At 46.0% G+C, this 26,858-nt stretch overlaps 1 pseudogene; it reads left to right on the top strand.

Moving 5' to 3' along the window:
* Nucleotides 1–15,771: 15,771 nt before the first annotated feature.
* LOC138515391 (probable N-acetyltransferase camello) lies at nt 15,772–25,444 on the top strand (annotated as a pseudogene).
* The last annotated feature ends 1,414 nt before the right edge of the window (nt 25,445–26,858 follow it).

Raw genomic sequence — 26,858 nt, 5'->3', positions numbered from 1 at the left:
TACTTTTACTATCGCGGCAGTGAGCATAATTTCCTGGCCGGAGATCAGTCTGTTCCAGAATGCATCTTGGATTAAGCTCTCTTCTCTGCTGACGAATCTCCTCAGGAAAGTCACTCTTATGGCCCATGTGCCTTCACATTCCAATAGCAAGTGTTTCAAGGTTTGGAGGTTCGGAGTTTTGCAGATTTCACAGAATTTTATTGCCTTCTCTCCCTGGTTTCTTTGAGCCAGTATTTCTCCTGTGTGGGCTAAATTCAGACGTAGTCTGAGAAAACTGTTTCTTGTTTCACGATCTGGGAATTTTTCCAGATAGCGTGGCATGGTTCCCAGTTTCCTGTCTACTATCAGGAAATAGTTCAGTGGTTTTAAGTTTCTGACTCTTGTGATTGTGTCGATCCAGTCAGCCATTTTTAGGTTTTTTTTTACTTTCAAAGGGTTTTGTAGCAGGGTTTCTGTTGTTAAATCAAGCTTATGCAGAATCTGTCCGATCTTCTTTTCTAGGCTCGATAGCTGTTTTGATTTTGCTTTCTTTAGATGTTGATTTATGTCGAAAAAGAGGGTGGCCTCACTGGCTGTGATTATATTACGGTATAGTGAGAGGAGTTTCCACTCTGCGTAGCAGCTCAGTGAGGTCAAGCCTAATTCGAACCTCAGACTAGCTGACGCTGTACACATTGGAAGCCTGATGGAGGATTTCCAAATAAGGCCCTCAATTTTGTACCAATCATAGTTCCACAGCAGAGGTTTTGCCTCCAATCCGTAGAGGAGGACAGGAACTACTTTGCCTACATAGAATTTCTTGAGTGGTAACAGTGAAAATTTACAGAATTTTCCATTTAGGTTTTTCATTTGCGCAATGATTTTCGAGGTCTTGTTGTGAATGGATGAATTCGCCTTGTTTACAGTTGGATGGGCTAAGACTTCGTATCCCAGGTATGTTAGCTCATCTACTCTGGGAATTTCCTCATTATCCAAAACCCAGATCCTTGATGTTACCTTTTTCCTTGGATGTTTGAAAACCAGGACCTTAGATTTTAGTGGGTTTATTTTAAGGCCATTTAACTTGGCGTATTCATTGAGTTTAGATAAGAGATGTTGCAGTCCTAATGGTGATCCATCCAAGAGAACGAGATCGTCCGCATAGGCCAGCCAGTGAATTCTTCTGCTGTTGATCCTGGGACAGATCAGCGACGCCGAGGCCAAGAAGTCTCCTATGTCTGAGAGGAAAAGATTGAAAAGCAAAGGTGCACCCAAGCAACCTTGTCGTACCCCTTTTAGAACCTGGATTGCTTCTGAGAGGTTGCCGGCGTCATCCAGCCTCACTCTGATCGTAGTGTTTTTATGTAGTTCAACGAGCATAGCCAGCAGGGGAGCTGGAATTCCCCGTTTGCTCATTTTCTGCCATAGGAGTGATCTGTCCACCATGTCAAATGCCCTGGACAGATCTACCCATGCCCCATACAACGGCGAGCCTTCTTTCTCATTCGAGCTTTCGCTTAATAGGTTCAGTGTAAGGCCATTAAGGCTGGTAGAAAGACCCTTCCTGAAACCTGTTTGGTGCGGGGGGAGAATTTCGTTTGATTCTACCCAAAGGGAAAGTTCCCTCATCAATATTCTCATGAATATTTTGCTGTCTATATCCAAGAGAGCTATGGGTCTATAGCATTTTGGACTTAGCCTGTCACCCCCTTTGAAGAATGGGATCATCACTGCATTCTTCCACGATGGAGGAAAAGTTTTTTCCCTCATTATTCCTTGAAAGAGATAGTATAGCAGTTTTGACCAAAGTTTTGGCTGATTTTTTAACACCTGGTATGTGAGGCCATTCGGCCCTGCGGCTTTCGAGGTAGAGGATGATGTAATTAATTCTTCAATGTCTTCTACGGTAAAATCCAGAGACCAGGTGATGTTGCTGATATTAATGTCTCTTGAGCCTGTTGCTCCGAAGTTCTTGGCCAGGTGTTCAACCCACTTGCATTCCGACACTAAGTTGCAAAGAGCCCTGTTTTGGCCAGTTTCAAGTTGATTTAGGACTGCCCAAAAATTTCTGCAGTTATTTGTGCTAAGAAGCGAAAGCATTCTCTCCCCATCCTCTTGTATTTTTAAATGTTTGTGATTCTTAGACCAGTTTCTATAGATTTGTTTGGTTTTTTTGAGTTTTTGAATGCAGCCAACGGGATCTTCTGCTCTGGTCTGTCTTATACTTCGCAGTGTTTGTCGCAGGCATCTTTTCCTTTTGAAGGTTTCCTCGTCGAAGTGGTGGAGATGTGTCTGTTTCCCCACTGTTTGTACTTTGCTTGGTCGGCAGGTGGACCATATGAATTTTCCGAATTTTTCTGGATGACACTTTTCGGCCACTATTGAGGGATGAATGGTTGCTAGCTGATCATTCAAGTTTACCCCCCCATGTTTGTACTTGAGTGCTTTCAATTTCCCTTTAAAGCCCTCCAGTTCCTGTCTAAAGCGTGGGTTTGCTGAACTCTGAATTTCAGGAAAGTAGAGTTCCATCCTCGCATGGTCACTTCCCCCTTCCCAATCTAAGTTGAGATGATGTTGGTGCAGGGAAAGTGAAGAAGAGGTGAAGATATAATCTATTGTTGATTGCAAACTTCCTTGCCGCCATGTTGGTCCGATTTTGTCCTTACTGCTGCCGTCTATAGGTAGCATGTCCAGATCCCATGATTGGAAGAAGTCCCGCCATTGTTTGCCTTTCTGTGTAGTACTGTATTTAGGTGAGCTATTTTTCCTGTTCCCTACACTGATGAGATCTGTGTTTAGGTCTCCTGCTACAATGATCTGTGCTCCTTTGTGGATCATCTTAACCCTAGAGAAGAGCTCATTTAGAGTTCCTATGAAGTCTCGGAGTTTGGAAATGGCTGGGTTCCAGTAGATATTTACCAAAATGAGATTTGCCTGACAGTCATTCTGTCTTATCTCTGCTTTAGTGGCCTGAATGCCCACTGGATTATTGCATAGCGTGACCACGTTTTTAATGGCGGAATTTTTAGTTGCTATTAGCATTCCTCCTGCTGGTCTACCTTTGGCTTTTTGAGAGGCCCTGAGGTTTTGCACTGTGAAGCCCTCTATCTCGATAGGATTAGCTAACCATGTTTCCTGAAATAATAAGATGTCATTACGTTCTAAGAGGTCGTTTTTGAGTTGCTTTTTCTTCAAAAAGCTTGGGCCTCTGGTGTTCCATGAGACTAATCTAAGGCCTCTCTGACTAAAGACTGTTCTGTTCCTCGCCCAGTTTCTGGAGGATTTGCGAGATGATTTCTGGGAGTTTAGTTATCAGGTCTTCTTTTAAACTGCGGCTGCTTGTTGCACTGCTTTGGGGCTCTCCATAAGTTCCGGCAGTGCCCTCAGCAGTGGATGCAGGTTCTTCTGCGGTCTGGTTATGCCACCGGTAACTTCCATACATTCCTTCTTCCTCTGATTCATATACCCAAAGCCCTTCTATAGCCAGGTCGTCTTTATTATTAATGAGCGCCTGTTGTGCCTTTCTTGAGGTGAGAGCTATCTCCACAAAGAATTTATCCTCCCTGAATGGGAAGGCTAAGTATTCAATGTCCTCTGAATCAAAAAGATAGAGGTTATAGTTCTTTTGGATTTCTGACAGTAGGACGGATCTGCATAGTGATATCCTTGTACTCTGATTCTCTAGTCTAAGCCACAACCTTGGGATTGTAAAGTTTGATGCCGCTAATTCCTCGTTTCTTGCTATGGGGATTTGTTGTTTTTGTTCGTTTCCCTCTCTTTCTCCGTTTTGAGGATACCTTTCCAGGTTTATAAATTTCCCGGACCCGTTCCAGCAAATTCCTTCGTTGAGTAAGGGGCTTGGTGATGTCACTTCTTTGCTGGCTGGCCCGGGAAGTGTGTTTCTTTCTTGTAGTGCAGGAGCTTTTTTATCTGACGGCTTCAGAAAAATAGGGGCCATTTTTCTCAATGCTTGCTTGGGCTCCCCACCGTGTTCCTTTCTTGGTTCTTTATTTAAATTTTGTTTTAGAAATATTGGAGCCATCTTGATGTTTGTAGAAGCCAGTATGCTTTTTTGGTTAACGGGAGCTACAGATAATGGAAATATGAGATCCGTTTGCATCCCAGCGTTTGATGTTTGGACCTTGGTTTTGCTAGGACTCTCTCTGCCCGTTGAGCACGTCTTTTTGCCCTGGGTTGTCTCAGGGGCGCTCTTGCTTGCGAGGGCCTCCTGTGTTTTTGATGATTGTAAAAGGTTAGTAGCTGGAGATGCAGTGACAATGGGATCAGTTGTCTTTTCAGCTGTGGGAGTAGAGAGGTTTTTCAGGAATAAATTTACCCCTGCTTTCTTTTTTGCCTTATTTTTCTGGTTTTTGGGTTTCTTCCTTGTTTCCCCTGAAGGTTGGGAAGAGGTGGTCTCTCTTTGTTTTCCCCTTTTGTGACATTTCCTCCTTCTCGTTATCTGTGGGGCCTCGATATTTTGATTTGTACTATCGGTTTTCTTTCCTTCCTCCTCTTGGGTTTTATGAGGGCTGTTGTTAAGAACTTCTATATAGTCAATATCCACATTTGCCAACCTTCTAAATTCTTCCAAGATTGAATTTGAGAGTGGTGTATCATCGAAGGGATCTTTTGACCCTTCTTCGTTTAGAGTCTTGTTCTGTATTTGCAGTTTTTGAATTTCCGAGGGGATTGCCTTTATGAGATTATGAGTGGTTGAGTTATTTTTTGCCCCCTCCTTCAGTAAGCTTTGAATTTGGGCGATGTCTAGCCCCTGTTTGATGCCCTCTGTTTGTGTTTCCTTTAGAGTTGGAATCAGGATACTATTCAAGATATTGTTTAAAGCGACCATAGATGCTTCATTTTTCGCAATTTCTTGCGACATTTCCAAGAGATGTCCTGCTTGTATTTGCACCTCTGTATTCAGTAGTTCGAACACTGAGACCAGAGAGTTTAAAACATAGCTCAGGGCTGCCAATGTGTTTTCTGATGCCAATGGAGGGCCTTCCGGTGAGATGGCCAAAGGCTCTTCTTGTTGGCTGCGGTTTCTCAGTAAGATTGCCCTGGAACCTTGAGTTTTGTTTGTTGGGGTGGTATTTGCTTCTGAGACCTCCATTGGTGTGCTTGTGGCCTGGGTATTGGATTTATGTGATGGTAGATGCCAGGTAGTGTCAGTAAAGCCCTCTAGGTCATTGGTGCTCTTGTTCCTTTTCCTAGGGAAATGATCATTAATTCTTGTCTGGATTTTTTCAGTTGTCAGAGTGTACTCTAACCCTCTTTTCCATATTTTTTGAATGTTGAGATTTGGGAACCTTTCCGCTGGAGTTTGTTGTGCATCAGTAAGGGTTTGCGTCTCCTGTGTGTCTACTGAGTCTACTTCAGGGACTGTGGATACCCCCCTCCCTGGCGTGCACTCTGCTTCTATATAGGACCCCTCTTGTACTTCCATGTCTTCTTCGAGAGGCGAGCTGCGCAGTCTCATTACGGTTGTTATACTTGTTACTTGCTGGTATAGGTGCGCGGGAAGCGCGCTAGGTAAATACCTGTTTGGGTGCACCTCAGACCGCCAAACAGCCGCACAACAGCCAAAGGGCTTGTCTCCTACGGGCTTAACGCCGCGAGGGTGGATGGCTCGGCGTTTTGTAGGCGAAGAGGTCACGTGATACGTCACGTGACTTGCAGAAGCCCGCCTCCTCCAGGAAGCACAGGCACCAGCAAGAGCCTCCTCACGGCTCGCAATGCTGAGTTCTCACGCAAGAAGCGAAAGCGTTTCTCCTGCTGAGCACAACAGAGTACAAGTGCTGCAGTATTCGCCCCTCGGGCGGATGGCTCGGCGTTTTGTAGGCGAAGAGGTCACGTGATACGTCACGTGACTTGCAGAAGCCCGCCTCCTCCAGGAAGCACAGGCACCAGCAAGAGCCTCCTCACAGCTCGCAATGCTGAGTTCTCACGCAAGAAGCGAAAGGGTTTCTCCTGCTGAGCACAACAGAGTACAAGTGCTGCAGTATTCGCCCCTCGGGCGGATGGCTCGGCGTTTTGTAGGCGAAGAGGTCACGTGATACGTCACGTGACTTGCAGAAGCCCGCCTCCTCCAGGAAGCACAGGCACCAGCAAGAGCCTCCTCACGGCTCGCAATGCTGAGCTCTCACGCAAGAAGCGAAAGCGTTTCTCCTGCTGAGCACAACAGAGTACAAGTGCTGCAGTATTCGCCCCTCGGGCGGATGGCTCGGCGTTTTGTAGGCGAAGAGGTCACGTGATACGTCACGTGACTTGCAGAAGCCCGCCTCCTCCAGGAAGCACAGGCACCAGCAAGAGCCTCCTCACGGCTCGCAATGCTGAGTTCTCACGCAAGAAGCGAAAGCGTTTCTCCTGCTGAGCACAACAGAGTACAAGTGCTGCAGTATTCGCCCCTCGGGCGGATGGCTCGGCGTTTTGTAGGCGAAGAGGTCACGTGATACGTCACGTGACTTGCAGAAGCCCTCCTCCTCCAGGAAGCACACGCACCAGCAAGAGCCTCCTCACGGCTCGCAATGCTGAGTTCTCACGCAAGAAGCGAAAGCGTTTCTCCTGCTGAGCACAACAGAGTACAAGTGCTGCAGTATGCGAATTTTTCAAAGACCGGATAGGATTCTTCGGTTTCATTTTTCAGGCTGCAGGCGTGTCACCGGACCCGGCAAAAGTCAGAGACATAAAGGAGGCTGCAGCACCACAATCCCCCACGGAAGTAAGGAGCTTCCTAGGAATGGTGACTTATTGTGGGCGGTTCATCAAGGGGTTAGCGTCGATAGCGGAGCCTCTCAGGGCGCTGACACGAAATGACGCGGTATGGAAATGGGAATCCCGAGAACAAGAGGCGTTTCAGGCCCTCAAGAATGCTCTGTCAGACACAGACACCATGGTGTACTTCAACCCGGCTGTGGAGTCGGAAGTGGTGGTAGACGCCAGCCCCGTGGGGGTAGGTGCGGTGTTACTGCAACCCGATGAGCACGGCGAGATGAGACCCATTGCCTACGCCAGCAAAGCGCTCTCCAATACTGAGATGAGATATTCTCAGATCGAAAGGGAAGCTCTGGCCATCCTATGGGGCTGCCGGCATTTCCGCCTGTACATTTTGGGCAAGTCAGTCGTGGTGGTCACTGACCACAAGCCTCTGCTGCCGATACTGGTGGGAGCTTCATCCAAACCACCGCCCCGGATCGAGAGGTGGATGCTGGCTCTAATGGAATATGGGGTAAAGCTTGTGTATAGGCCCGGAACCAACAACCCCGCAGACTATTTATCGCGTCACCCGAGCAAAGAGAATGCCGAAGTGGAACATGGAGAAGCGGACTGTAAGGGTCTGCTGTGTCAAGTGGTAGATAATGCACTTCCCATGGCGCTCTCGAGGCTCGCCGTTGCGACAGAGTCCTCCAATGATGAAGTTTTCCGGATCATCAAGGCAGCAGTGAGGAGCGGGGACTGGAGAGAAGTGCTACGGAACAACTCAAGGCGCCAGGAGGAAGCACAGAAGGACTTGCAGGCGCTCTGGAGGGTGAGAGATGATTTGTCGATTTCCGAGGATGGACTGCTTCTCAGGGGGCAGCAAATCATCATTCCGAGGGGACTAAGGATGCGCGTGCTGGAGCTGGCGCACATTGGACACCAGGGCGTCGTAAAGACGAAGGCCAGGTTAAGGGCAAAAGTCTGGTTTCCCGATCTGGAAGGGAAAGTGGAAAGCTTCGTGAAGAGGTGTCTGGCCTGCCAGGCGGCAACACCGGGTGACAAAGCGCCACCCATCAGTTCGATGGAGTGCAGCGAAAAGCCATGGGGTACCGTCCATGTGGATTTTGGGTCGACAGGCCGTGGACGATACTTTCTGGTGGCTGTCGACCAATGGTCACGGTACCCGGAAGTAGAGGTGGTTGAATCGACGGCGACCGAGTTCACCATGGAGGCATTGGACAAGATGTTTGCGGCACATGGATTCCCGGAGATCATCTGCTTGGACAATGGGCCACCGTTCACCGGCAGCCAGTTTGCGCAGTATCTACGAGAAAGGGGAATAAAACACAGGAGAGTCTCCCCGCTATGGCCGCGAGCCAACGGCGAAGCTGAAAGGATGATGAGAATGCTCAACAAGGTAATGCGGATCTCGGCCAGCAGGGGTGAGGATCTGGTCCAAAGAGTGGTGGATTTCCTTTGAGTGTATCGCTCAACCCCCCATCAGTCCACAGGGGTTGCCCCAGCTGAGGCGCTCTTTGGGCGGTGCCCGAGAGGGATGTTTCCAGAATTGGAAGGCAGGAGGCCGGGGGTCATCGACGACGATAAAGTTTGTGAGGACAGAGCGGTACACAACCAGAAGGAGAGTGAACGTAGAGGACTGCAAGAAAAAGAAGTAAGAGTTGGAGATTCCGTACTAGTAAAAAATAGACATCCAGAAGGAAAGTTGTCCCTACCGTTTTAACCACGCCCATGGACAGTGACTCACGTGAAGGGCACGATGGTGACCGCAGCCAGTGAACGGGGTACCGTTACCCGAAATAGATCCTTTATCAAGAAATTGGATGTCCCGGCGGACCCGCAGGTAGCGAATGACTCCTCGAGCCAGGAAGGAACATCAGAAGGCCAGGACGGCGTCCCCTCATCGGATCCTGGCTCCACAACGGAGGCTGACCGGGTGTTGCCAACGGTCACATCGAGATATCCAGTGCGGGGGAGTCGGAGGCCTCCAGCCCATCTGAAAGACTATGTCATGGACTCAGGGGACTGAGCGAAGGGTGAGTTACGTTTGGGATCACAGGCTCACCACTGTTGGTTACTGTTATGTTCCACTGTAAACATGTTATGCACCAGAGTTTGGTTCTGTTCTGTTGTTGGGAAAAAGGAAGGGATGTGACGCCCCAGCGCCACTATCGCGCATGCGTGGGCCTCGTTCTCGGCCACGCATGCGCAGAGAGAATAAACCGCGCCCGTGCGGCAGTTCGCGCCGGGACGCGCAGAGACCAGCAGCGTGTCCCGCATCTCCTTGTGCATGTGTGCGAGTGTGCCCGTGTGTTTGCCTGCCACCTCCCCGAGACCCCGGGGAACACATAACAGTGCCCACGAGTCCAGTTGGCTGTTATTCCCAGCGCTGGCATGTCTGCAATATGCACTAAATAAATAAATCAATAAATAAATAAATAAATACATGCTCTTCCTCAGGCTGGAGGGACCGAGGGACCTGGTAAGAGGCCAGCTGGCCTCTATGTCCTGGAAACACTGCAACCAAAACTGGAAATACAGTGAGAGCAGCCAGGTTAGGTTTAAGTTTGGTTGCTTAGCAACTATGGAGCATGAGCAAATGTATCTTGTTTTGCGCAGTCCCCGTCACGCAGAGAGAAGTTAGCTTCCAAGTTCACGGTGGCACGAGAAAGAGCTTTCTTTGCTTGGACTAGCTCTTGGGAAAAGCAAGTGTTGTGTCGAGGTGGATTCTAAAAGCCTACTCGCCTGGTAAGTAAAGCAAGCTTTTTATTTGTACGAAGTCGTTGGATGCTACTTTCTACGAGGGTCAGTGTCGGGACTAACCAGTAGTTAAAGAAAATACAGCTGTGAACAAAGCCCGGCTATGGCCTCTGCAGCACAAGGGCGAGGGTGACACTTAGGGTGCTGGTTTTCAGCAGCGCAAAACACTGTTAGGTGGTGTGGTGTGAAAAGCACAGCATCTGTCTGACAGAAAGGATACAATGCTGCAGGACACTGGCTCTGCCTGTGATTTGTTGAACATGTAGAGTGCTGTGTTCAAGGGTGAGCCAGGAGCCTGTGTTTTTAAAAAGGTGGCATGTTCTGTGATGCACAAAGAGCAGTCTCTACCCAGGCACGTGGAATGAATGCTCTGGTGCAAAAAAGGCCAGCCTGTGTCCGGCAGAAGGCGTCCGGTTTTGTGATTTTGAAGAGCAAAGCTTTGCCTAGCATAAGGTGGCAGCTGCTGCGCTTGACAAGGCTTGGCCTGTATTTACGTAGAACATTCTAGATTTTATGACACACAAGGCATATGTGCTGGTGGCCATCAACGACCACTCACGATACCCAGAAGTGGAGATCATATTCTCAACAGCAGCGGAAACCGTAATACTTGCACTCGAGAAGATGTTCGCTACACATGGCCTGCCAAGATGCATCAAGATTGACAATGGACCGCCATTCCAGGGTACGGAGCTCAAGAAATACCTGGACGATTTGCACATCAAACGTCACCACATCCTGCTCTGGTGGCCACAGGCGAACAATGACGTGGAGAGGTTCATGCGGACCATCAACAAGGTGTCACGCATATCGAGGGCTCAAACCAGCCCCTGGAAAGTAGATCTATATCGATTCCTACGGAACTACCGAGTGACGCCCCACAGGTCCACCGGTTTGCCCCCCTGGCGGAGCTCATGTATGGGACACTGGTAAACTCGTCCATACTACACCACCCATGCAGAGGTGTAGACACCTTCAAAAGCGACTGCACTCAACGTAGGAGAGTGGCATCAAAGGAACACATGATTGTCAGATGCAACGCAAGAAGGTCAAGACACAAGGTTGGCGATCACGTTTTGGTGCTGCAAAACCCCACAAAGACCAAGCTTGAAATGCGGTATGACTGTGCACCCTGGACAGTGACCCGAATGAAAGGAACGATGGTGACAGCAGCATGAGGGCACCAGTCGATCACAAGGAATGCTTTGTGGTTCAAGAAGGTGCCCCGACAAATGTGGACTGATGGAAACAAACAGTACCAGGTGGAGGCAGAGCTGCCACCGGACTATGTGAGCCACTGGAACGAGAGAGAAGCGACCCCGAGTTGAGAACCCCAGGAGCAACCAGAAGGATCTGGTGAGGAGGATCCAGAAGATGAAGGGGGACCTGGTACGGAAACAGCTCCCTGGTCAAGGCCCCGCCGGTATGACCTGAGGGCAGCCCCGAAGGCTCCGGAGAGGCTAAAAGACAAGTGTAGGGGGAAGGTTAAAAAGTGGATGCACTGGGTAGAGTGCTGTTAAAAACAATTAGTGAAGGGCTGTTAGCCCTTCCAGTCTAGCCACTGACCTGTCCCCGGAAGCTGTGTGGAAACTCCTGTGCTTCCAGTGGTCGATGGGGGTGCATGGTGCAGTTAGTGTCTTGCAGGAGTGGTCACTGCATTAATGTGGGAGGCATCCATGTTCGTATCTGGTTGCCAGGTTCCAGTGTCTGGATCAAACCCTGTAGTACAAGGGGTGACAAGCGGGAGGGAAGCGGCAATCAGGGATATGTACTCGCTCATGGTAAGCAACTGATGTAGTTGGGAAGGCAAAGGGTGGTCATAGTGCCTGTCCTGAGGGGATCTCACCTGAATAAAGAAAGGCTTGAGTATGGCATGGCTGCGTCCGCCGTCTCCGTGTAGCAATCGAAGGTCCGCGATGTGCTGCAAAACGGAACTGTTGAAGCTCCTATATGTGCGCCTGTGCGCTGGCGAAGTGTCTGGTGGTGCGCGCATGCGCAGATGCTGTGAAGGTTTCATTTGTTAGTGTGCGGTCGCTTAGGGTTGGTGTCCGAGGCGACCTGGCGGGCATGTATGGCTAAAGCTCAGTGCGCATGTGCAGCGACACTCTTGTGAGTGGTTGCTTGCTCTCGTATGCGTGGATGATTGCGGAAGGGCAGCATCCTTGGCAACCATGTGTCCTTAGCAACTGGGATCAAGTCCTGGTGTGCTGCGGCCTCGTGTGGATGCCTGTCCAGGCTGGGATTATCCTGGTGAGGATTAACTGTACGCAGATGAAAGGGAAGGCCTGTATTTGTAAAAGTTAGGGCTGGGGCCCTATATGGAGGGGAGTGTGGGGGGCCGGGCTCGTAGAGCTAAGTCTGTATGCTAAGTTTGGAGCACGTGGAATTGTGTCATGCTGCAAGGTGCAGAGTATCTGGTTGGAAAGTAATGAACAGGGCTTGCCAGAGATGGCAGGTGGCTTGTGCCTGTGTATTGATCTACAAAAGAGGCCGGGGGGTGAGGCAGGACCTCCTCAGGTTTGAAAGCCCATAGGGGCCGCCTCGATCAGGCCCGCGGCCAAGGTGTTGAGTTTAAATATCCACCAGGATTCTTTGTAGTTCAGCGAGTTCGTAATGTTGGTGGTACCTAATACACGGTCAATTACCCACCATTTGAATGAGTCATGGGGGTGTTGTAGTTCCATGAAGTGAGGTACCAGAGGTGCAGTGTGTATTTTACACCTGATCCTTGATTTGTGCTCGCTGATTCTTTTATGCACCGGTCTGGCCGTTTGGCCTAAATATCTCAGTTTGCAGGTGCATTCAATGAGGTAGATTACGTTGGTGGTTTTACAGTTGGTAACTTGCCGGAGTTCCCATTCTTTATCTCCTATTTGGAAGGATTTCATTTTATTCGTCTGGTTGCATGCTTGGCATGTACCACATGGGTGGTGCCCTCTAATTTCCCGCATGTTCCAAAGTGTGGATCTTGTGGGTTTTTGTCTGGATCTGGCATGAGTCAATAAATCTTTTAGGTTCTTATTCCTTTTCAGTGCCATCCTAGGCAATGGTTCCTCCGGTAGACTGAGACGGACGATGGGCCAGTATTTTTTAATCAAGTGTCTGAATTGCGTGGTATTGGATCCAAACGTCGAAATGCAGGCCAATGTATTCTCTGTCCCTTGGTCATGTATTTTGGGAGTTAACAGCGTTTCTCTTGGTGTGTAGAGGGCCCTCTTCATGGTATTTTTGAGTAATTTCTTGGGGTAACCTCTGTCGGCCAGTTTCTGTTGCAGAAGGTTCGCGTGGAACTTGAATTCTTCCGTATTGGTGCAATTCCTTCGTATTCTCAAGAATTGTCCGTAAGGCAGATTATTTCGTAAGTTTTTGGGGTGATGGCTGTTGTAATGAAGGATGGTATTTCTGTCTGTTTCTTTTTTGAAAATGGCGCATTTCAGTTGGTTGTTTTCAGCACTAATTTTGAGATCAAGAAAATGAATGCTCGTGTTGTCATGTTCCATCGTGAATTGTATGTCTTGTGACCTTCCATTAATCCAGGTGAAGAAATTCTGTAGTTCGCTGTTTTCTCCTTTCCAAATAAATATAATGTCATCAATGTATCTTCGCCATGAGTGGATGCTTGCCTTGAAGGGGTTGTGGTCGTTAAGGACAAAACTTTGTTCGTATTCGGCCATATAAATTATTGCCATGCTCGGGGAGAATGCTGCGCCCATGGCACTACCGCAGACTTGTAAGTAAAATGACTCATTAAAGCTGAAGAAATTGTTGGTGAGTGCCAATTCTAGTAGTTCTACAATGAAGTTTATGGGTACTCTCCTTTGAGTCATATGTAGAGTTAGATGACGTCTAATGCATTCAATTGCTTGGTTTTGTGGAATGCTTGTGTAGAGACTTTTGATGTCCATCGTGACTAATTGGTTCCTGATGTTATCAAAGGATTGATTTTCAAAAATGGTGATAGTCATCATGGTATCTCTAAGGTAGGAGGCGGTTTTCTGGCAGAGTGGTTTAAGAAAGTAGTCTATGAATTGGCAAATGGGCTCCAGAGTGGAGCCACAACCGGACACTATCGGTCTTCCTGGTGGCATGGCGCTGTTTTTATGTATCTTGGGAAGCGCATAGAATGCGGGGGTTCTTCCCTCAGTTGTATTGAGGAAGGCCTCTTCTTTCTCCGAGATCCAGTCTCTTTCTGATGCGAATTTGGTTATTTCTTGTATCTTGGCTTTTATGGTGCTGGTTGGGTCTCTCTGCAATCTCTTGTAGATGTTTTCATCGTTCAGCAGTGCCATCACCATGTTGTTGTATTGTTCCACGTTCTGAATCACTATCCCCCCTCCTTTGTCTGCCGCCTTGATTACCAAGTTGTCGTTATTGGCAAGTACTTTGAGGGCTTGACGTTCTCCATTCGTGAGATTTTTTCTCTGATGTTGTTGTGTTTTTTGGAGTTTCTTGATTTCTGATGTGATGCACTTTTCAAAGGTAAGGATGGAGGAGGGTAGTTGGTTGTCTCTGGGGTTAAAGCTGGATTTAAGTCTGCTTTTTGCAGGCGTTAAAGTCCAAGGCGCTAAGCGACCTTGGTGCTAATTACGGCACCGTAATTTACGGTGCCGTAATTAGCGCCTTCCCCATCCCCATTATGCCCTATGGGGCAAAAATGGGAATGGGGAAGGGCAAATGGTGAATGGGGAATTACCGCCCCACTCACCTTGGAATGGGGCGGTAATTCCGCCATCCACCATGGCGAAATCCGGCATGGACCATGGTGCTAATAGCACCATGGTCCACCGCCTGACTTGTAATGGTAGCCAGTGTGTTAACTGAAGGGGACACATTTCCAGACCATATGACAGGTGAGGCACCACCTTAAGGAGGTAGAATGCTCTACATGGTAACAATGAGTATTTCCCATATTTACGTTCAATTAAGTGTAACTGCCTTGATGCTTCAATAGCCTTCACCTTTAAACAGTTTCTGAAAAAGATTTTAGAATATGTACTGGAAAAAGTGTACCCAACGTAGTGAAGTACATTCTGGATTTTTATGGTTTTGTCTTCACATCTTCACATATATTTACAGTCACTTTTACTACCCTTACCAAGAAGAAGGTTAATAGTCTTTGATGGATTGATTTTCAGTTTGAGTTCAGGAACAAAAGTTCCAAATGCTTTTATTAAACGTTGCAGGCCAATTCTAGTACAATCCAACAAGAGGAAATCACCTGCGTAAGCTATCCATTAAAGTCTCATCGTGCCTTATTTTGGTGTTATTAAAACCGCAATGTTGTAACGCTTTACCAGCGCCGGAGACATACAAGTTGAATTCCGTTGGCGCTAATATGCACCCTGTGTAAGACCATTGTGGGTTACTTTGTCTTTAGACATTAGACCTTGTGTATTTAGCCTCACCCTCATCTTGGTTTTGGAGTATAAGTGAATGATTAAATCTAATAAACCTTTCTCTATACCCAGTATCGACAACCTTTGCCACAGAATTGTTCTATCTGCCATCAACAGATCCATCAAGGCAACAAATACAGATGGGATGTCGTTCGACCAGGCTTTCCACTGTATGCATGTTAAAAGAAACCTACCACAGTCGGTACACACATATTTTCTGAAACCTATCTGTCTTTGATCCAGAATGTTGTTCTCATCTATCCATAACTGTATATGATCCAGAACTATTGACGCAAATATCTTAGAGTCTGCGTCCATCAAGGAAATAGGCTTGTAATTCATGGGGCAAACAAATTTGACTTCCTTTTTCAAAAATAGGAAGAACGTATGATATGTTCCAGGATGGAGGTGTTATCTTATACCTGATATCATCGGTAAAGAGTATATTCAATATTCTTGACCACATAGGGATATTCTCTTCCAAAATAGCGTACAAAAGATTATTAGGTCCCAGTGTTTTTGAAACTTTACAGTTATTAATATGTCTTGAGCTATCTCCTGCCCGATATATCTACGAACCATTCGTACATAGTGAGCAGGAGTGGACACTGACTTATCACTGGTGTTTTATACACATTTTCAAAGTGTTCAATCCAAACATATTCAGGAATCGGATTTGTTACCAACGGTATTTGGGTGACTTTTGTGCTATTTACGATAACCCAGAAATTGTGAGAATTATGACCTCTCAGTGAGGCTAATGTGTGTTCACTATCTCTCGTGAAGCACGGATCCGTGATAGATCATCCAATTTTTATACTGCTGTTTTATATGTTTGATCTGAGATTTTAATAACAAAGTTTCACCTCCCCGTTTAAGTATTGCTCTTATTTCTTTCCGTAAGTGCGCTTTTTGTTCCATGACCAGCGAGTCAGGTGAGTGTTTATATTTTCGCTGGGATATTAATGCAGACATATCTAAATTTGTCAGTTTATTCATCTAGTGCCCCAGATAACCAGGAAAGTTAGCCACCGCATAATTGATTTCTTTTTTTCTAGAGTAATTGAATTAAAATCATGTAGGATTGTTCCAATAAGTTTCCTGGTCCTTTGAGGAGTCCACTTAACTCTATTCCCTCTATCATTAATTTCAGTTACCTCAAAGTAAACCGTTTGAGGTTGAGTGCCAATTGCCCATTTGAAGTTCAAAATAAGCATGGAGTGAGCACTACTTGGCGATCGACGTAGCTCAAGTTCTCCCGATCTATCAACAAGTTGGTGGAAAATAAAGATATAATCTATTATTGGTGAGGCACCTCTTGAATGCCAGGTGGGCTATTATTTGGGACGAGCTCCAGACACCAGCTACTGGCCAGTGTCTGCCATAGCGCTCCCCTAAACAATGTACTCCCTTTTTGTGAACTCGCTTAGCCTAAGGAGGACAACGAGCCTTCAATACTAGATGGATCCTGATTACAGTTAGCATTGAAGTCACCTGCCACTATGATAAACCCTCCATGCTGTTCATAAAGTCAATCAATTAACTGTCACGACCCTTGCCCAAAACCCCCTCTGGGAAACCCATTGGCCAGGTGGAGTCAGGACTCAGGCCTCTAGAGCCTGGCATCCTCTTCAAAAGCCCTCATGGGGCCAGTCCTGGCACCTATGGCGCCAGGCTCATACACCATGAAAAACAATGTGCTTGGGAACTACTTTATTGTATTGTCAGCCAACATGGAAGCATCCACATAGCTTGGTTCCTAAGAACCAAGCTATTCGGTCTAGTGTTTTGGGTGTGGTTGCCTAGGGACTACTTTACCTGGACTATTTTCTTGGGGCTATTTAAACCACACCCGAGCAAGACAACACGCTTTGCGTTACTTTGCAGCTTGCAACATGACGCTCACCGTGTCCAGCTATTCCCTCGAACCTCGGAAAAGCAGAACCTGCAAGGAGACAAAAGGAACATCATTAGCAGCAGCATCTTACCTGCAGTCTTCATCTTTGAACACTTGCAGCTACTGAGAACAGCTTCCTCGAATCTGTACGCCTCCAGGACAGAACGACCTGAAAGAGGAAGACAGAGGCAACATTAAAGAAAGCAGTAGAGACATTTACAAATTACGAACTGCTGAAAAGGCTTCTGGGCACCACTCCGGACATTCCACTCGCGCTGAAGAACACTGCGACATACAAGGAAGGAAAACACAGGTTAGCAAAGGCAAGACTTTGCAGCGCTGCGCATAGCGTGTACTTACCGCATCATAGCGCTCTTAATGCGGCATCATTTACCAGCGGGGCTCAACCAAGCCAGTTGGCCGCGCTGAAGCTCTGCATACCTAAGGGAGAAAAAAGAGACATTTTAAACAAAGAAAGGCATGCAGGATAGCAACAAAACTAAAGAACAGCAATAAGACCTATCTGAACAATATCAAACGGGCCGGCGTCAGTGAAGTAACTGGACCCCACTCGGCCATGAAAGACAACGAGCCCCTGCAAAGAAGTCAGGACGGAGAGCACGCTTAATTCTACCACAAGGTGAGGAGAGGACGCCAGAGGGACTGAAATTATAAGGGGGTGGAGGGAGGATACTTAGCCCAGTCAGTCAGTCTTGAACACAGTCCTCCTGTATTTTCAGGCAGAACCTTCCCCGCAGACCACATCAGGACGAAGCTGAGAAGCATACCAGCGAGTAACCCTGCTGGCTGGCGCCCCTGTGGATACCAGGTGAGCGTAACATTAACATACTCAGACTATCAAGCACAGTTTCCAACTAGCTATTGGGTAAATTAAGTGCATTCCAGTAGACCTTTATTATCATCAGGTCTATACAGCTCACAGGGAGGCTGACCTGAAAAGTAAAAATCAGGAAAGAACTTAATTCTGTGCCAATCGGACACCTTGTGAATTGAGGTTATACTTATAAATTGAAGGAAGTCAATCAGTTTGATGTCGGCAGAAGAAATTAGACTTAATTCAGGTATGTCGGAGAATACGCTAAGTACATAAGATCTATTTAGGGAATAAGGCCCCACCTCCTCGAATAAATAGTACAAGGTGAGACTGGGATCTTCTGGCAACACCGGAGCTCTAAGACATTTGTCTCAGGGATATTCAAATTCTCTAAATTCTTGTTACCAATTCCACCAAAGTCCCTGGATTTAGCCACATTATCATTGTTAGAATCCTTAGTTTCGTTTTCAGTGGTGCCATGAGCAACAACATCATATCCATGAGCTGCATGTTGACCACTTCCTCCATCAGAAGTTAAGCTCTGTCTATAAACTGTCTGATCGAGTCTTCATCCATTCCCCTGTCTGACAGCCCGCCTCTCTCAGGGTAGGGATAGACATTGTCATATATAGTATGTGCCATACCTATACCTGACCGAAATGTATCCCCTCTTTCCTTATCTAACAGGTCGCCATTAGTAGGTAAGTGATTCAGCTCAAGCACTGTGGCTTGAGATTCACCGTTCGACTTTGGTAAGAAAATGGTTGATTTTGCTTTAAAGTAGTCATTATTTCTTGAAAATTCCCTCCAAGGTGCAATAGGTAGTTCCTTTCTAGGACCCAATAGCCCACAATGAGTAACGTCCACCTCTTCCCTCGAGGCAGTGTGCCCAGCTTTTATTGGGTTATTAGACCTCGAAAGAGCAGCAGGGTATTTAAATACATCAAATATATCATTTACACCTGACTCAATTGATTTGAGATGTTGATCAATACTAACTGTATTCTTCTGGTTTTTCAAAACTTCTGATAACCTATTAGAGCCCTCTAGATATTCACACTGAGTTGCTCTAGTAGCGAGGGATATCGTAGAATGAGGAGGTTGTGTATTTGAGCACTGATGAATCAGAGATCGTGAGCACTTCGTCCTCCACCTGACTTCATCAATTAAGTCGCAAAATCATTTATCCCTTGGGAATTTCCTTGACAGTTTATTAAGAAAACTTTGAGCCAACGGCAATTTACGTTAATTTATTTCTTTTTTTGGGTGAAATTCTTACATTAAATATACCTAAGTCAGAGGATTGAGGAGGAGGAGCCTCAGGATTGGTTACCTCTGCTGTTTCTTCTGTAAGTATATCCCCCCTGGTTCCTGAGGCAACCTTATCCCCTTCCTTTACAGGAAGTTCTGAATAAGAATCAAATACATCCATTTTATGAGGCACGGTATTTGAAATATCGAGTAATATCGCAGCATTCAGCATTTCATTAAAGATTACTGTATGCTTTCTCAGTTGACCAAGTATTTGCTTGTCTGCAAACCAAACCAAGTAGTCCAGTCTGCAGCACCCGTACGTATCGGCATTTTTTTAACCTTGCCACAAAAAGCGGTAACGTCCGATTGCCCTTCACTTACGTCCAGGTGTTCAGATAGTCCCATCCATTAAATTTTCCCAGAGAGAAAAATAGGGGGAGTATCCAAAAATGAACGGTTCATGACCTGTTCGGTCGAGACTTTCTCATACATAGTTCCCAAAGCATCAATATGTTCCCTAATAGTACCATCATTATCACGATCCTCACCAAAAAGAGGTTCTGAGAATTATGAGTCGTCAACGGTTAAAATATTAAGTGCCACAATTAATGGAAGGTTGCGCTCATTCGAACACTGTTGTGCACAATCCAGCTTGTCCTGATCATTCTCAGGAGTCGGAGAAGAGGCATCACTGAAGCTCTAGAAATACTCGCCCTACGGGTTGAGGGCAGGGGAGCAGCTAATATAGCATCTTTTTTAAGAGCTGCCGTTTTTTTCTTCATTTTTAAAACAGTGAAAATTGGGTAACACAATTACACAACTTAGATTTCTGCTCTCACAAAAAGAATGCCAATATCGTACGGCTTAGTAGATGATATCCAAACACGTAATTTGTGTGAAAAACGTGTTGCTCTAGCCTTCAGCCCCTCCCCCAGGCCAACAGGCACTATGTCGCACTCCGAGTACGCGCAGCCCGTTGGTCAAGTAGTAGATGACACGGCAGGGGGTGTGGGTTCACAACAAAAATACTTTTTTTTAAGTATCTATAAGTTAAAAAAAGAAATATGTGATAAGTATATACACTTATCTTTTTAGTCTCTAGTTAGTCCAAGTACCATTATGCAAAGTTTTTAGAGGGAAATACGGCATTCATCCACGGACTGTAGGGAGCGGCTTTCACCCTGCATCCAGCGTTTCAGGCATAACCGGCACTCTGTGCGCGCGCGCGGCAGGGATTTAAAATAAACCATTTATGAGATTGTTTTGACAATGGGGGTGACAAACATTCACTTTTTGCGTTCCTATTCAATTTAAAAGGTTTATATACCATAGGACAAGAATTTGCACTGTTCTATATAGCATACTAAGGGCCTCATTACGACTCAGGCGGTAAGGGTTTTACGACGGCGTAAACAGCGCCGACCCTTACCGCCTGAGTACGAGGTCCCTTAGCGCCATGGCGGATTTAACACCTGCTTTTAGCAGGTGTTAAAATCCATGGCGCTAAGGGACCATGGAGTTAATTACGCCACCGTAATTTACGGTGGCGTAATTAACGCCTTCCCCACTCCCATTATGCCCTATGGGGCAAAAATGGGAATGGGGAAGGGTAAATGGGGATTGGGGACTTACCGCCCCGCCAAGGTCGGAATGGGGCGGTAAGTCCGCCAACCACCATGGCGTAAACGTAGTTTACGCCATGGTGGTAAAGTCACGGCCCAGGCGGTAACTTACCGCCTGGGTCGTAATGAGGCCCTAAGTCTTGCACTCACGCTGGTTTTCATTGATTGCCACGTTACTTTTAACTTTTATATTCATTTACTTGAGTTAGTTTGATTATTCTGTTGTAGCTTTCATTGGCGCGAGGTTTCCTGTTCTCATTCTTACATCTATTTATCTTCTCACATTTTCTTTGGTGCCTGGCGTTTCCCTTCCTACTCCCGCATTGCATGCTAATTCGCTTACATTTTTAACCATTTTATCATGGCAGCCATTTCAGGCTCCACTCTCCTTTCTAATTGGTCAACAGTGGATCACTTGATCTCACTCTCTATTTAAATTATGTATCACCAACAGCAGTGCAATTGACAGACACTGTAGGGATGCCAACTGGGCTCCTGTAGCTTGCCAAAGACCAGCCTGCCGTTACCCATCTGGGCCAGGGATGGATATTCCTGGCCAATACTTCTGATTATTTTCCCACCACTTCCCTGATCTTGGTACAGTAAGTCTCTGATACTCCCGCAACAACGTCTTTAATCTCCACTGCACCTCCAATCCCCAAAAGTCACAATCATCTAATTAAATGTACTCCTATTTCCCAAAAATGTCCACATCCCTGTCCCCGGCCCATTTTTATTTCACCACTGCCTCTCTGACCCTTCACCACTTCCTTCGCTGTCGTTCACACGGCACTCATCAATAGCTGCTCTATGCGTACACACCAAGATATATGCAGGAGGTAAGTCCTTCAGAAGAGATAATTTAAACGTGAAGTAAATTGGTTGTAAAGTAGAAGTAAATCCATTAGAGTCATTTATTCAGAGTATCCATACTTTATATTTGCCAGATGAAGTCAGTATACATCCACAATCAGGCTCTATGTGCTTGGGACAAGGGGTCGGCTTCATTGCAGAAACATGACCTTGATTGTGGACTTTTTTTTATTAGTACCTAGCGAAGGGGGGGTGACAGCCTCTCAGCCAATGAGGAGGCTTAGAACGTGGGTATTACCAGCGGTAATCCCCCGCTCCCAGCAGCTTCACAGCTGGAGGCTGCCGTCTTCCCCCGCCGGGGAATGTGGTCAGTGCTGTCCCTTCGCTCGCGCCTGTAACTATGGGCCCCGGGGCATTACCTGAAGTGGTAATACCCCCCCTGCTCAGGGCCTATTGCTTGAATAAAAAGACAAAAGGAGAACCACAGTCCTGTAAGGTTCCAAGAAATAAAGGTTCAAATCATAGAATTCGATACGTAGTTGCGCCTCCCTTGGTCTATATGGCTATATTATTTGGATGACCCTTGGGCATATTGTTTCCAGTTATTTTATCCAGGTTTCCTACAGAATCCCTGCACCCTCTGTAAAGCACTGTCCTATCCTGTCTATCTAATTCTGTGTTACAGTCTGATGGAAGGCAAAGACGGAGGCATTCTAGGATAGCTGAAAGGTATCATAACAAAACAAGCCCAGTGCGCAGGCCCAGGTGCTGTTCACGTGGACCTTTCAGAAGATGGTCATGGTGCCTTTCTGGGCTTAGCTTGTTGTTCCTTCTTCTGGTCCTTGGAGGCAGTCCGGATGACCTGCATATATTCTTTAGTGCGCCTTTGGTTCTCGTCTTACTCACTAACCTTAATTGATTCTTGTGGTTGCAACCAGAGGTTAATCTGGGTGCAAGCTGCGCTGTTGATGTTTATGTATCCCAGTCATTTCTCAACCTAAAAGTGACAGGTGGCCATATCCCCCCTGGAATTTAGCCAATGACATTTTGGGAAAATACATTTCTCCATGACATGACATATGTCATTTATAACACGCCTGTGCACACGTGTTTCTGGGCGCGACAAGACAAGGGAGGGTACTGAGGGAAGACAAGACAAACGATCCTGCTAGGCCTTGTGTCATTCAGATGGTGCAAGTGCGGTAGCGCAAGGAGCAGGGGTGGGGGTGGGAGAAGTGCAAGGGAGAGGGAAGGGGCAAGTGCGATCGGGCAACGCGGTTCTGGGTAGGTGCAAGGAGGTGGGTGACTTTAGAGGTTATAGCTACATCCCCAAGTGCGCGACAGGAAGCGCAGGGAGACTGGTCATATAGGAGACAGGTACCCAATGAAACTCTGAGAGTAGCAAAACAACCAGTCAGCACAGCAGGCAGGTAGATCAGCAGGGGAGGGAGAGAGAGAAAGCAGACTAGATACAGAAAGTGTTCAGCTGCTTCCGGGGACATTAGGTGGTCTGGCTCAAGTTTGAGATGGGCAGGGAGGCCGTTCCAGAGGGAGGTACCTGCAGAGGAAAGTGATCTGCCCCCTACTCTGCCTGGAGAAGCATCCGACCCTCAGAGAGTTGGAGGCAGCAGAGCGAAGGGCTCGAGAAGTAAGGAATTAAGGAAGAGAGTTTTGGATGTAGTGCCGGCCTTGGCTCCAGAAAGCCTTGCGGATGATGCAGAGGGTCTTGAACTTGATCCCTGCAGCTACCGGGAGCCAGTAGAGAGATTTCAGAGCTGGAGAGATACAGTCAGTGGGCTTGAGGTCAAGAATATGTCTTGCAGTCTGTTAAAAAAACACAATTTTTGATTGTCAAATCCAAGCCTTAATAAGTTAATTGGAAATCAAAATCTAGAACCCAAGCAATGCTTTAGCTTATCCATACCATGAAAGTAAATGTTCCCTTACAGGTGTCCATGTAGTGAAATCAGATGTTGTGTACGCGTGCCTTGGGTAAACATCTACTTTATAAGGCTCTAGTCACATAAAAGCCCTCAAATTAGGTCACCCTCAAATCCAAAGGTCCATGGCTGGAGTGGGTCGTAGGCTGAACCTGGTGGGTTTAAGAGTGCAGCTACATGTTAGGGGGCACTGCTACCTGCTACATTTGAGTTTTATGGGAGATGGAATGTTTCCTACTAATATGATCCCATCAACATCTTGTACTTAAGGTGCTGAATCAGTGCCATGTAGGGCGGCGAACATACAACCTGCGTAAGTAAACAAGGGGGGATAGGGCAACCAAAAGGGGTGGGGAAAACTCAGGACAATCAAAACACAGACATAGCATAAGAAGAGATCATATGGGGAATCGGGGGAGTGGGGTTGTCTTGCGTATATTAACATCTCAAAGGGCCCACGGATAATTAGCACTCAGTAGAAACAGCCTATCCTAGATAGACCATATTCAATAGGGAAAATTTGCACTGTCTGGGAAATTCCGTTCCAAGCACATGATCATCCATCCACAGGCTAGGAGGGCGGGTGAGCAAAGCTCACGCAGCACATCACTGGCAGACTGAGCCATCTACATCCTCACTGGGTGATGTCAAGACAAGGCAGCAAGCCAATCCAGCAGACACTCGGGATGTAGGGCAGGTGGACCTGAGCCAGCGATCCGTTCACAGGGCTACCAATGATGATCAGCAGTTGGTTATGTGAACGGTAGCTGAGCGGCGTGGTGTTCCTGGAGGAACCAATCAAGCGGTAAGATTTGTGGCCCTGGGAGGTGGCCAGCTTTAAAAGTATCAACTCCAAACACTGCCAAGTTCAAAATCTGAAGGTACCGCGTGACTGTCTCTCTTCCCACCAGGAGCAGGGTGTCTCGTGTCAACAGGTGCTGACCAATGGCTGATTAATAAAGCACAAATGTTATTTTACCAATTACAAATTGTTCCGGGGAGGGTTGAGAAATGGTGCAGCTTCACATGGTAGAGATGCCTTGGTATATTGTTGCTCTGGCTGCTCCAATCACGTATCATTAACATACGCACAGCACTAAGGACATGACATAACACAGCCATTGACTGTCCTGGGAATAATAAAAAATATGTACTTTATAACTGTTATTGTTTCAAAATGCTTAAACTATTGTATTCGCCCTATAAAACTGGTAGTGGGCCCTCTAGTCAGCCCTCATCAACCAGTGCCTGTCCAATGTCCTGTTTGATTTGTGCTTCCCCAGTTGTAATTATCAGTGTTAGTTTTTTCACTGTGTTTTCTCCTTATTGTTTGCAAATAATTTTTTATGGTATAATCTGTGGACCCCGGAATACAATTTCTTCACAGATTCTTTCACCAATCTTCAAATTATCTTTTCTCTTCCACTGTTCAGAGATTTTCCATTTGTATCACATTATTGTCCAGATGTCCATTTTGTCAACCAGATTTCTGTGTATATGTGTGTGTATCTTTGATCGATTCTCTTATCTGTTTCATGTTCTAGGAATTCCAACTTTGAAAGAAAATATACCTGATTATCAAATTCGAATTTATAAGAACGAAGACTATGAGATGGTACGGGACCTGTTCAAATCAGGCATGGAAGAACACATTCCTATCTTATATGACCATGCCTTAAAACTTCCACGGGTTAAGGTCCTTCTGCTTGGAATCCCCCCTGTTTTGTTCATGACTTTTAAATTCTTCTTAATTACTGCCACAGCTCCTGCAATCATTTTGGCCATAATCTGTCTTGGAGCAAATTATGTATTTACATCATATGTTAGGGAAAATGTAAAGGGAGACATGTCGGATATCCAGCAGTATTATATAGAGAGGTAAGGTTTTTGCTTCTGGGTGGCAGAATCTTATGGGAAAGTAGTTGGCATGGCGGCAGCTCAACCAAACAAAGGCCATTGCAGTGAAGTGGAGCTGAAGCACATGTACCAGAAAGGAGGACCATGTGAAAGCAATAGGCAAAGCCCTGTGCCAGACACTTAGAAACTTTGCCAGGGATGAAGGCTACACATCAGTAGTATTGGAAACCTCTGTGGTACAATATGATGCAATTAGACTTTATGAACGTGTAGGGTTTACAAACAGCAGCTGTTATGTAGCACCTTTTGCCATAGGGAAAATGCAACCGTTTCTCATTCTGGTTTACAGATATGATATTTCCAAGAACTGCTGAAAATATTACTGTTCGAACTGATAATTGGTGGTTTCAGCAACCTCTGTTTTTGTGTGGTAAGCTTTGTCGACCTACGTTTTGTGTTTTGACTTTAAAAATATACATGTATATGTTCTGGTGATTACCTAGATCCATAGGAAATCCAAAATTATTTTGCTTGATGCCAGCGATTCATGCAGTAATATCAGGGGAATGCAAACACGAAAAGTGCAAAAAAAGCTATTTGGAGGATGAAGAAGGTTGAAATCGCATCAGGTTAGAGGTGGCAGGGGGAACGAGGACATCCTATGAAGTTGGGGCTGTTTTAGGGAGCTAGGCACAGTTTGTAAATTTTGGCATTATCAGGAAATTTCGCAAGATTACAGTGGTAATAACAGAGGAATCTCTCAGAAACGAAAATGCATCACACAAAGCAAAACGAGAAAGTGAGTACAGGGTGGGTGTCAGGGAGGTAGACTGGGGAACCTAGAAAAAAGGAAGGAAGTACATAGGGTGTGCCTGTGCAGACTTATTTTTCAAATGACATACTACATTCGAGGCCGGGAAGATAGCTCATTGGGTTGAGTGCTTGGTTCTGTGATCTGTGTGGGATCTGAAGATCGCAGGTTCGAATCCCTGACAAGGCCAACTCAGTCTTTCATCCTCGAAGCTTAAGTCTGGTTGTGTGATATTGTTAGTATTTGTGTTCTATGTTAAGTGCTTCTGCTTATTGGTTTATCAAATGCTACCTTAAAGTCATTGCCCAAACTGTGAGTGAAAGTTTACATAAATTATTCGATAACATTATGCACTTACACTTTATTCATTTATCATGGAAAGATGACCTCATAGTATTCATTTATCAAAAAGAGACTGAGATAACCCAAACAATTATAGACCGATTTCATAGTTGGATTCTTCATATAAGATCTTCGCCACGTTCCTTTTAAAACAGTTACAGAATTGGTCATCATTGACGCAGATTATGGATATTAACCAATATGGTTTCAAGAAGCGGGTGAGCACAGCCTTGAATTTCTTTATAATCCAGCTGCTGGCAAACGAGCCACAAAAACTAAGAGGAAATGATAAATTGCATTTTTAGATATTTCAAAAGCTTTTGATTGCGTAAAGAGATGAACCATCTGGGAAATGTTTTTAAAAATGGGATGTCCAGGGGCTCTGTTAAAAATGCTGAAAGATCTAGATACAAATACAAGATAAAAAATAAGTTTAGACCAGAGGGGATAATTTACAGACTGGGCTAGTACTAACAAGGTCTAGGACAAGATTGTGTTGTTGCCCCCTTTCTTTTTCGTTTATATATGTCAGATTTGAAAATGGTTTTAAAGGCTATTTGTGCAAATCCCCCTAAATTAGGCACTGTTGAAATTCATTATCTGTTATATGCAGATGACATTGTGTTATTTGATTA

The sequence above is a fragment of the Ambystoma mexicanum genome, chromosome 6q (assembly GCF_040938575.1).
Source record: "Ambystoma mexicanum isolate Mex_15411 chromosome 6q, UKY_AmexF1_1, whole genome shotgun sequence".
Lineage (NCBI taxonomy): Eukaryota > Metazoa > Chordata > Amphibia > Caudata > Ambystomatidae > Ambystoma > Ambystoma mexicanum.
Note: the sequence above shows the minus strand (reverse complement) of the source record. Positions and strands in the feature narration are given on the sequence as shown.